We start from the raw sequence: 12,445 nt of genomic DNA, 5'->3' as shown, positions 1-12,445 counted from the left end.
TCATGGTTTGGGACTCATTAAAAGTGTATTTATTTGGTAAGACCCATAGCTGGTACAAAAACAAAGTTAGGGAGTGGGAATCTGAATCATTAGACTTGCAAACCAGACTCTTGACAGCAAAATCTAAAAAAAATCAGAATTGTCCAGAAGTCAAAAAAGAAATAGAGGAATTAAATAAAAAATATAATGAAATTTTAACACACAAAACTTGTCTAGCCTTGGAAAAATTAAAAATAAACCCATTAGCCACCTCCCCCAGATAGCTACATAACTTATCTACAAGAATTAAAATACAATCTAAAGCAAATAACATTAGTAGTATATATATCGTGAAGAGAAAGGGAAAAAAGTATCAGATATAGGAGACATCCTTGAAGCATTTTGGTTGTAGTATATGGAACACTTCAAAAAAGAAGATTTAGATACCAACCAAATAAACTTAGATACAAACCTTATCGATATAAAAAAAATTCCCGAAAACTTAAAACTAGACCTACAAAAACCTATATCCTACAAAGAAATTGTTGACAAGATAAAAGAAAGTAAATCTAACAAAGCTCCAGGAATAGCTGGTATAATTATGGAAATTTATAAACTCTTCCCTTCAACAGTAATCTCCCCTTTTCATAAAAGTTTGCTAGAAGTCCAGTCAGAAGCAAAAAATACCACCCTCATGGAAATATTTTCTCATAACACCAATTCTAAAAGATAATAAACAATCAGACCTTTACACCTCATACAGACCTATATTATTACTGAATAATGATTACAAAATATTCATGTCAATCCTAGCTAACAGAATGAAAATCCCACTTTCAAAGACAATTAATAATGATCAAACTGGATTTTTATATAACAGGCACACACATGATAATATTAAAAGGATACTTACTCTTATAGATTATATGAGTAAAGAAGACCTCATAATCTATCCATATAACGAAAGGTACTAAACAAGGATGCCCCCTTTATCCTATTTTATTTGCTTTGGCTATAGAAATACTTGCAGAAATAATACACAATAATCCAAGAATAAAAGGAATAGAAGTCTATGACCAGTACATATCTAAAATAATGCTTTTTGTTGATGATATTTTATTAACCCTATGAAACTCCAGAGAGTCATTAGGAGAGCTAGAAGAAGTAATGGAGAAATTTTATAAGATTTCAGGTCTACACTTATCAAAATTTCTATTTTTAAATAAGAAAAAAGAACTACAAGTTACAGATAAATCCATCATAGGAAAACAAGAACTTACGTTAAATTATTTAGGAATAGTGTTATGCAAAAATATAAACAAAACAATATTAATAAATTATAAAAACATTGAAACAATAAAAATATATATAGAAAAGTGGAACAAAATTATATTAACTTTTGAAGACAGATTGTAATTAATAAAAATGGTCTTATTGCCAAAAATACTATATGTAGCATTAGCGATACAGCTAATTCCTGAAAGATGCATTCTTAAAGAAATAAACGCATGTTTAATAAAACTTTTATGGTATCCCAAAAAGAATAGAGTAGCTCTAACTCATCACATTAGACCATAGAAACAAGGAGGATTGAACTTCCCAGAAATAAAAACATATATAAAAGCATCTGTGCTTAAAACTACCATAGACTGGATAAACCCAAATTATTTTGCCAACTGGAAAGAATTAACAACAGCTATATTAACAAATGAATTTAATCTGTTAAAAAAATGAATAGTAGACAAATCAAACAAATCCTGGTACGTACTATGCATAAGTATACAATATAATATAACAAAACCTTTTAAAACAACACTGATTAATCATTACAGCAATTCCTTTAGGAAATGTATCAATGCAAACATAGATCTAAAACTTTGGTTTGACCTTTTAACCCCATTTACCATCACTAAGAACGTTCCTCACAAAATATATAGGGAAACAATAACCTCCTGGGAACAAAATGGATTATTATGCTGATTTCAATGTGTAAATAAATTAAATGTTTTAGATATACATATGATAAAAACTGCTCACAATATTCCAACACAGGACTGGTTAACCTTACAAAGCATTTTTATGTACACTCAAGATTTATGCAGATTAATTAATAATTCCTCATTTAAAGATATTCCAAATCTAATAAGTTTTCTGTATGAATTTATATATAATAGTTGTGAAAAGAAAAATTCCATTTCAAATCTATATAAAGAATTAATAACATATAAAACAATTCCCAAACCATCATACTGGCAGTTCTTAACAAAAGGTCAGTCATTGCAGTTAACAGAAGAAATTAAAACTAATATCTTACTATCAGTTAATTGCACCTCTAACACACAGTAGTGGGAAATATTTAACTGGAAATACTTACATAGAGCATTAGCAATTAAAAAGATCAGTACTACTACAAATGTTTTTTGTTGGAGGTGTGAAATGTCAAATAAAGCAGACTGGATTCATATTTTGTTATGAATGTAAAAAAAATTAAATCATATTGGAATGGAATCAATCATTTTTTACAAGCTTTATTTAATGAATCCTTTACCTTAACTAAACTATTGATTATACTAAATGTAAATGAAGGTCCCTGCCTGAATAAGACAAATATGCATTTGTTATGGACAATACATGCTATATCTAGGAAATGCATAACCAGAAGGTAGAATTCAAATACACCCCCGACTTTGGAAGAATTCTACACTTTACTGAAGACAACTGCATCGATGGAAATAAAAATCAAAGAACTACGAATGTATCCCAGGCCACTGGTAAATAATCCTTGGAAGAAAGTTATATCTTTGTTGGACACTCTGCAATAATCAATATTGTACCTCTGATAACTGATCTGTTAATTCTATATTTAATAACATACAGTGTATATAACTGAAATTCAGGCTATTGTAAATATTGTATATAGCTGTTTAAAATAATATTTAAAAATATTATTTAAATGTTATTTTAATTGAAAATAAAAAAATTATTTGAGGAAAAAAGAAGGCAGCTCCTCTCAAAGCCTTTAAAGATCATTTGATTCCAATGCTCATTTTATAGATGCCATGCAAACATATTGCTATGGACATTGATGACATTGATAAACTCAGCAATGGATTTTGATACATTTATGTTATTTTGGGCTATGCAAATTAGGCTCTTTCCCTATGTAATTCTAAAGAAAAATCCATAGCTATGGGATTACTCTCATAGTTTTCTCGAATAGGGATATCAAAGGAAATACATGCAAACCAAAAGCTCTATTTATTTCCAGAATAATGTAGCAACTGTGACATTACTTTAACATTAAGCTGTGCAGAAGCCATGTATGCCGTCTTCTGATGATTGGGTTACTAAAACATTTTAATCAAACATTAAAGTTTATACTGAAAGAAGTTTCTGAGGAAGATTGGAAACCCTTGGATCAGTTAGTACCATACCTTCTGTTTGCCATTAGAAAAGTACTGCAAGCCTTAAAAAGGATTAGTCCTTTTGCATTGTGATATGGAAGGCACCCTCACTGACTATTAGCTGTTGCCACAGAAATTTGGAAAGGCAAGGCAACTCTATTTAAATGTATCATACAACTCACAAGTAGGCTGTAAGTGATGATGCCTATTGCACCAGAACACATGGAAAGAACCACAACCATACAACAGGAAGTGTATTATAAAGCTGGAACACATGGAAAGAACCAGGACCACACAAAAGGAAATGTATTTTAGCTTTATTTGCCATGGTGCACCAGTAAAGATTTCAAAAGTAAAAAGTCTTTGGCATTCTGAAACCCTATAACTGAAACACTGGTATATCCTTTATGGGTCATTTGCATAATATCTCATGAGTCTTCACTACAGGAGGTTTAAGCTACTACACAGTGAAGACTCTAGGGTGACTGGGTCATTCTTGTAGTCTTTACTTAATGCTTTGCCTTTGTGACTTTTTTGCCTTTTGGTTTGCATTCTTGCATTCAGTTACATCCACACTTTGCATTTCACCATTTCCAGCCATTGCAATTGAAGCAATTATACTGTTTACTCATTGAGTCTTATTATAAGTTTATTTTTTAACATCATTCCACAAATTAGAAAAAAGATTCCGTCACTCAGTGGATAAGAGTATAATATCCTAAAACTGTCACATGCTTTTAGGTATTTTATTTTTTTCTTTCTAATTTAAAACAAAGATGGCAGCCAGCAGACAATAAAAATGCTAATCTTAAAATGCTCTAATTTTCTCCTTGGTTTCAGGAATAGGCAAGTTTCTTACAGATTCAAGTTTTATTTCTTCTGGAACCTAGCAATACACCTACCGATTATAAGCCTACATATTTTATTTCTGTTATACCCAACTGTCTCTTGGAGGCATTGACTGTTAATTTGGCTTGTCTCAGGGTCTAGGCAGTATGATCCTGCTTTTCAACCTAAACAATACTATTTTATCTTTACTGTGCAAATTAATGGTAAATATTTCAACCCTGGCATTGTTATAACCTTTCAACCATTTAATTTATTTTATGATCTTAAAGACAAAACTGTATAAGCTGACAACAAAACTGAAACTGAGCAACATTAATATTCTACCTGGACAAGAAAGCAAAATATTCCCATAAAGTCACTTTTCCATTTTTGCTAAGCCTTTTGGACACCTTATTAAAGCATTTTTGTAATTTGCCAGAGTCTTTGCCATAGAATATAAGGCTATGAATTCTAACTTTGTTTTGAAAGGCTGTTAATTGCTAGATCCAACAAACACCAATGTTATAGAGGAATTTTAGCTGCTACTGTTCTGCCATGTACAAGTAATTCATAAAACATCTATCAATGCTCCAAAAATATTAATAATGTTTCCCCAGAGTGCAGTTAGACTTTTCAAACTCCAACCTTATGAGGCCTCAAGGGAGAAATACTAGTGAGATTTTTAGATGTCCGTCTTATTCCCTCTGTGTAATGCAGTCTTGCTGTAGCTGTTCATTGTCTTGTCTGGGGAAGGGTTTGCGGATTTATTCATGCCCCTGAATTTCATCGAGTAAGTGCATAATTGGCTTTCATTTGCAGTATTAGTATAACAAAAATGGCTGTTCTTTTGCACCTTGTTCCTGCTAAATTTGCTTAAGGTTCGGACAGCTCATCTGAATGTACAAACTTACTAAAAGTGCAAATTTCTTGATGTAAGATAAAATCTTGAAGTAAATCCCCAGTGATGCATTACTGCACACCAGCAGCACTGATACTTATGAAAATATAAGTAATATTTTAGAAGACAGCACTCTGAGAGTCTCAGTCTACCTCAGACTCATTCCTTGCACTATACATGAATGTGAACTGTATCTCTGTTTACTATAGTTTAATAATACATGTTCTGTAGTTATGCATGTGCTTATGCTAAATGTGGTTTTAGTATTACTTTTACATATGATAAATATTATGAATTATTAACTGCTCAAAGATCCACAGCCAATAAATCCAAGCACAGCAGAAGTCCAAAAGCAGAAAACATGCTGAACTGTAGAAACGCAGTTTTATTAAAAACATACAAAGCTTTCGGGAATAACAAGTCCCTTCTTCAGTGTATATCTGTGCATATACCTCTACATACAAAGATATGTTTGAGTGAAGATGAATGTACATATAAATAGACACAGGCAGATTAGCCAGGTACATAGCTAGACAGACATATAGATTAAAACATTGTAATATCTCTATTCATGAGAATGGCAACTAATTAAGGATTGATTTCCTACATTAAAAGACAAGAAAAATAACTCAATAGATTTCAAAACATTATAGCTATATATGTGCCTTTCAAGACCTTCTACTTTTCCCATCTCACACACACACACACACACACACACACACACACACACACACACACACACACACACACACACACACACACACAGCCACACAATTTCACCACTTTTGCTCATACCTAAATAGCATAACTGTTATAACTGCATGATATATTGAGACAGATTATTTAGAAAGTTATTCATTCAGTTCAGGTCTGAAATCCAAAGAGAAACTCAAATGTTCAGAATATTAATGCACAAAAATGTGATGTACTGAAGGCTTCTTTTAGACTGTGATGACAAGAGAGGTAGTTATGAGGACAACTCACTATGATGAATTGTACCGCAGCAGGGACTGAACATTTTTTTTAATTTCTGCAGATGGTTACCCATACAGTACACTGCATCTCCTGTCCTTGATAGATTTCTCATAACTAGTCATCAGAAAAAAAATGGCAGAGAAACCACATATACAAGTGATAAGAATATAAATATTATACTGCACTGGTCCTCAAAAAAAGCATTTCATGTGCAGAGCTGGTACATATTCTGCAATGCCTTTCTTCATGTCACTTCTATACAGCATGCCATATATTGTGGTTCACTCTACAGCATGCTGTATATTATGGCACACTCTACAGCATGCAGTATATTGTGGCACTCTCTACAGCATGCCATATATTGTGGCACATTCTACAGCATGCCATGTATTGTGGCACACTCTACAGCATGCCTTATATTCAGGCACACTCTACAGCATGCCGTATATTGTGGCACACTCTACAGTATGCCGTATATTGTGGCACACTCTACAGCATGCCGTATATTTTGGCACACAAACATACATCTGTAAAGTCACTGAAGACCACGTCAATAAAATTCTCAGTGACACCCCATTTCATTGACAAACCACCTGGCTGAAATGCCATTCAAGTTCAAACAACAGTCATTTCATATGAAGGGTGATGTCTCCAGCATCCCCACATTGGAGGCTATGCCCCCCCACCTCCCTTTATCTAATTCCAAATTCACAATTCCATTTGAAGTAACAGAATTCCAGCTGCCAGTGGATTAGAGATTGAGTCATTTGGACATTTGATTAAGCATTCTGTCAATGAGGATTTCTCTGTGAACTGATCTTCAGTGAAAAGGGTACCTGATTTGTTACACAAAAATCAAGCTGGTCTACACTGGTTGGATTTAGACAGGTACAAATGTAAAGTAACCATGAAAAAAATATTTCTGTTACTGTGTGATGCAGCTGGAACAGAAACACGGTTAGTTCAGGGGGGAAAGTTGTAAAATAGACTGTTTTCTTTTTTTTAATCCACAAATTAAACCTTTTTGCTTTTGACAGTGAGAAAACAAAGTCTGGGATATACATGCAGTCTTTTATACATCATTTTAAGAAAAGTCTGGGGCCAACCCAATTACCTGGTTAAAAACAGTAAATAGGTTCATAGGTTCATACTAGGCTATCTGCCCTAGGGCATTTATAAGCCTAGCCAGAGTGTGTATGGCTTTCACCACCCATTTTAAATTAATTTTGCTATGCCCTTTTTCAAGGTTAGTATACTGTGCCTCTGTCTAACAGTGACACAGAAGTGATGCCTGGGGTAAACTTACGATCTCCCATCCACTCATCAAGATTCCTCTTGAAGAGAGTCAATGAGGGACTCTGCCTTACCTGGACTGGGATTTTATTCCAGAGTGAAGGGAGCCTCTGTGTTATGAATCTGTCCCTCCAGCATGTCCTATTTATTTCAGTGCTGAGGTTCAAGTCCCTTGAGCACGTAGGTCGATGGGATTTGGATTTTCTGAGGTGCAGCATGTCCATTAATTCCGGGTTGGACATGGCTTTATACGTCAGGCACAGATCACCTCTGAGCAGGCGGTATGCCACTGAGTAGAGCTGGAGTTTCTTTAACCGGGCAGCATACAGCATCTGTTTGAGCCCCTTGATCCTCTTGGTGAGGTACTTTTGGGTCTTTCCAGTTGCTGCAGGTGTCTGGTAAGGTACATCCCAAAAGGGGTATTGTACTCAATTATGGGCCTGATGAGGGATGAGTAAAGAGGCACGATGACCTCCCCTGATCTAGATGTGAATCCATTCATGATTAGGTGGGCTATATAAAATGTTTTTCTAACCACTTTGGCCACGTGGTTGTCAAATGAGAGATTGCTATCAACTTGGGTCCCCAGGTCCCTAATTATTTCTTCTGTACTTAATGGATTACCACTATGTGGTAATTTGTGGGCACTTTGTTTTTGCCAAAGGGGATGACTACACACTTTTTGGCGTTTAGCTTGAGGCCATGGCTCTGGCACCAGTTGTCTGTTTCTATGAGGTCCTTTTGGAGGATGCTTGTGTTGGCTGGAGAGTCGATTATGGCGCCCAGTTTTCAGTCATCTGCGAACTTGGTCAGCCACAGTCCTTCCATGTTGGCCTATACCTCCGAGAAATATATACCGAACAAGAGAGGTCCCAGGACTGAGCCTTGTGGGACGCCACTTGTAACTGGTTTGGAGTCTGACATGGCTCCAGCTATTCTAACCATGTGGAATCTGTCCTTGAGCCAGTTTGCAACCCATATAGTGACATAGGGGTTTATATTTAAGCTGGTGAACTTATCTGTAATGCCCGAGTGGGGTATTGTATCAAAGGCTTTTGCGAGGTCCAGGTAGGCTGTGTGGACCACCTTCCCCTTGTCAATGGCCTTGGTGACAGTTTCAAAGAAATCAACCAGGTTTAAGAGGCAGGATCTGCCCTTAACAAAGCCGAACTTGGTAAGATCCAGTGTCTGTAGGTCCCCAATATCTTTATTTATAAGGTCCATGATGATCCTTTCCATAGTTTTGCAGACCAAGCTAGTGAGACTTATGGGGTGATAGTTTCCAGGATCCGTTGAGGCACCACCTTTGTGGAGAGGGACCACTGTTGCTGTATGCCACTCTTTGGGTACATATCCTGTAGTAAGGCTGAGATTGAACAGTAATTTTAGGTTTGCATTTAGCTCTTCTTGCAGTTCATGTAGGACGCAGCCCGGGACACTGTCTGGTCCCATTGATGCTGTGTTTCTTGCTTTGGAGAGGGCAGCTCTTACCTGAGCATCCGAGATGTCAGGGGGCAGCACTCTGCTGGGATAGATATTAGCCCTTTTGGTGGGGAGGGGGGGGGGGAGAAGTTTGCGCTGAACCTGTCAGCTAGGATGTTGGCAATGTCTGTTTGTTTGGTGTATTTTTTGTCATTTTGGACTAATTCTGAGCATATCTGGGAATTCCCACCCAGGTTCCTAACATAACTAAAGAAAGCCTTGTGATTTTCCTTAGTGTCCTGTGCAATTTTTCTCTCGAAGCTGGCCTTAGACGATTTTATGAGTGCCCATAGTTTTTTGCTAATACTGATCAGAGATGCCTCCCCTTTTTGGGATTTTGCTCTATCATGTAGCAGCTTCCTCCTTCTATTGTATAGTTTGTTTATGGCTGGGGTCCACCAGACAGGACGTCTGCCTTTGGAGGATTGGGTCTTGGTTTTGTTTGGGATTGCATGATCCATGCATTCCTGAAGGTGTTCATAGAATGTGTTTATAAAGGATTTTGCGGTCTGGGCCGTATTATCCACAGGCCCAGGGGCTTTGAAGGATTCCACCTCGGTTTTGAGGAGTGTGAAATTTGCTTTAGAGAAGTTTTTCACTGTGGTTTTCTGGGCATGGGGTGGGGTCGGGATGTGAATATCCGGTGAGATTAGTTTATGGTCTGATCTTACTAGTGAGGGATACACTTCTGGTCTGGAGCATAGAGTCCCCATGTTGGTGATGATCAGGTCCAGTATGTTTTCCCCTCTTGTGGGAGTGGTAACAAGTTGTTCCATAGCATTTGAGTTTATAAATTCTAGGAACCTTTGGGCTAGGGTGTTGGAGCTAGAGTAATGCTCCCAGTCTATGGTTGGGTAGTTGAAGTCAACCAATAAAATGGTGTTTGGAGAGACCTTCATATTTTCCAGTGTTCTCAGGAAGGCCGAGTGGGGTTCCTGGGTTTGGGAGGGTGGTCTGTAGCAGGCTATAAACTGGAAGGCAGTTTTACCCACTGTTAGTTGCACATGGATAGTCTCTGATGCTTCGTGCTGTGCCACCAACCTGGAGGTGTGGGTATCTTTGACGAATATTGATACTCCCCCTCCTTTTGTGGTTCGGTCCATGTTTTGGGGCCGAAAAGCATGGTATAAGGTATAACCTGGTAGTGCTGGGGTGCTCTCTAGAGCCTTGAACCAGGTTTCTGTTACTGCACAGATATCGATGTTCTCCATGCTAAGGAGAGTTTCGAGTGCATGCATCTTGAGGTTTAGACTTCTGGCGTTGAGTAGCATTACTCTTAGTTTCTTATCCCTTGTGATACCTATGGAGGTGGGTTTGTCTTTTGAGCCTTGCCTAAAAAAGGCACTATGGGGGTAGCAAGAGCCTTTGCCAATATCCAAAAGCCCAGGGGTGACAGGTGCAAGCTGTCCCTAGTGAAGCATCGTGGCTTGTCGAGCATGTCATCCCAGGCTGACAGGCATTGGATCCCCTTTGAATGACCCCAATACTTAAGCCAATTGTTGAAATTGATAGTCTTGTCTTCATACTGCGGCATCATTCTTGGTGAGGGTAAGATGCTACTCAAGGTCAGGGTCATACCAGCCTGGGCTACATGTTCAGAGAGCTCCTCTATGTCTCTTTTCATGTAGTCCAGGGAGGTACATCTCAGGTCATTCACACCAGCATGGACAATGACTGAGTCATATTTGTACTTGCCTTGGAGTGACCTGAGTGCTTGTATTATGTGGCAGATCCTAGTGCCCGGCAGGCAGCTCACCGTGACCTTCTCCTTGTTCAGCCTGGTGAGTGGGACGTCAGTGTGCCTGATGATAGAGTCACCTATCACAAGTGTATCAGGTGTGTTGTTTAGCCTTAAGGGCTGTGACTGTTCAGCACACTGGCTTTGTGAGCTATGTGTTGCACGTGTTTTATTTTGGGGTAGCGGTTGCTTGGGTGTCCGCTTTGGAGGTCTCTGCTGCTTAGGCAGATTTTTATTTAGAGCCTCCGAGTATGTTTTTGTGTGATTATGTGTTTGGTTTGCTGTCGTGGTAGGTCTATGTGAGACTGGAATTTTAGTGAGTGTGGTTTCCTTCTCCTCCTGACTGGTTACGCCAGTGCTGATAAATATAGTTAAAAAATAAATAAAGAAATTAAATAAATATATGGATGGATGGAAATATAATTGCATTTCCTATGTTCTTGTTGGTTTTCTACATATATCACGTATGTATGTATGATGGTAAGATGTTTCAAACCTTGCCAAGTTCTCAGATGCATCAATACTGCAGTGGTAAAAATAATACAGTGGTGATCTGGAGACTGAAGGGCAAATTGGAATGGAAGCATGCATGTGCATTAGTAGTCTGCTCCAAGATTCTGACAAATTGGAATGGAAGCATGCATGTGCATTAGTAGTCTGCTCCAAGATTCTGACAAATTGGAATGGAAGCATGCATGTGCATTAGTAGTCTGCTCCAAGATTCTGACAAATCGGAATGGAAGCATGCATGTGCATTAGTAGTCTGCTCCAAGATTCTGACAAATCGAATGGAAGCATGCATGTGCATTAGTAGTCTGCTCCAAGATTCTGACAAATCGGAATGGAAGCATGCATGTGCATTAGTAGTCTGCTCCAAGATTCTGACAAATCGGAATGGAAGCATGCATGTGCATTAGTAGTCTGCTCCAAGATTCTGACCAGGGCCTTTGCCCACAGAAAAGCTTCCAAGTGATACAGCAGACCATCTGAGCATTGGTTCAGGAGCATGTTGATGCAGCTCTCCTTTCGACCCTTGGTCTGGATACCTGAAATATTACATTTGGGGAGAAAAAGTGCATCTTCACTTAGTTCTGAATGAGCTTGATGGTGAGCCTGACTTGTGGTGAGAAAGGACCTAAGGACTGATGTACTCATCTGTTATAAACACAAATTGTTAAATGGTAAGTTCAGGTAAAATGTGTAATATAAGTAAATAAATATAAATGTATAGTTGTACTTCATGTGTTGCCTTTGGCTTGTGTGTGCAGGCATATTTTAATATGCATATGTATATATGTATCTGTCTATCTATCTATCTTTCTATCTATCTATATACACATGGATCACATTAATAATATTGAATGTGAACAGTATCGAAATATATAAAGTGTAGCACATTCTGCCAAAAGCTTAAAATATTGGGACTTGATAATATTGACAGTACACGGGATCTGCATAGATGTCAGTGTGTTGATTACCATATTTTGGTGAAACTATGATAGCAGACAACAACTCTACTCATACACTGGGGATATAGGTGAAAGTATATTGGGCCTTGCAATCACAAAATGGCAGAGAGGCATCTGTTATATGCTACATCAATTGTTTGAAGAAAGCCTTAAAATAGAGGAAATATTGGGCATGCAAATATAAAACACGTCAGAAATATAAAGTATGTGGTGTGACCTCTCCATCTGTGTCAGATGAGGTTCTAGTGAACACATTGTTGGATTTTCATCCACCTTATGTAGCAGATGTTGAGCGCTATGCCCCTGGAGCTGAATTGTGATTGAGGGCAGCTGTATCTCAAGACAACCACTCATTGTGGTGGATGATGTAATGACATCT

Source organism: Protopterus annectens, chromosome 8.part0 (assembly GCF_019279795.1).
Source record: "Protopterus annectens isolate FY-2018-M chromosome 8.part0, PAN1.0, whole genome shotgun sequence".
Taxonomy (NCBI): Eukaryota; Metazoa; Chordata; order Ceratodontiformes; family Protopteridae; genus Protopterus; species Protopterus annectens.
The sequence above is the reverse complement of the archived record's forward strand: the minus strand, read 5'-3'. Positions refer to the sequence as shown.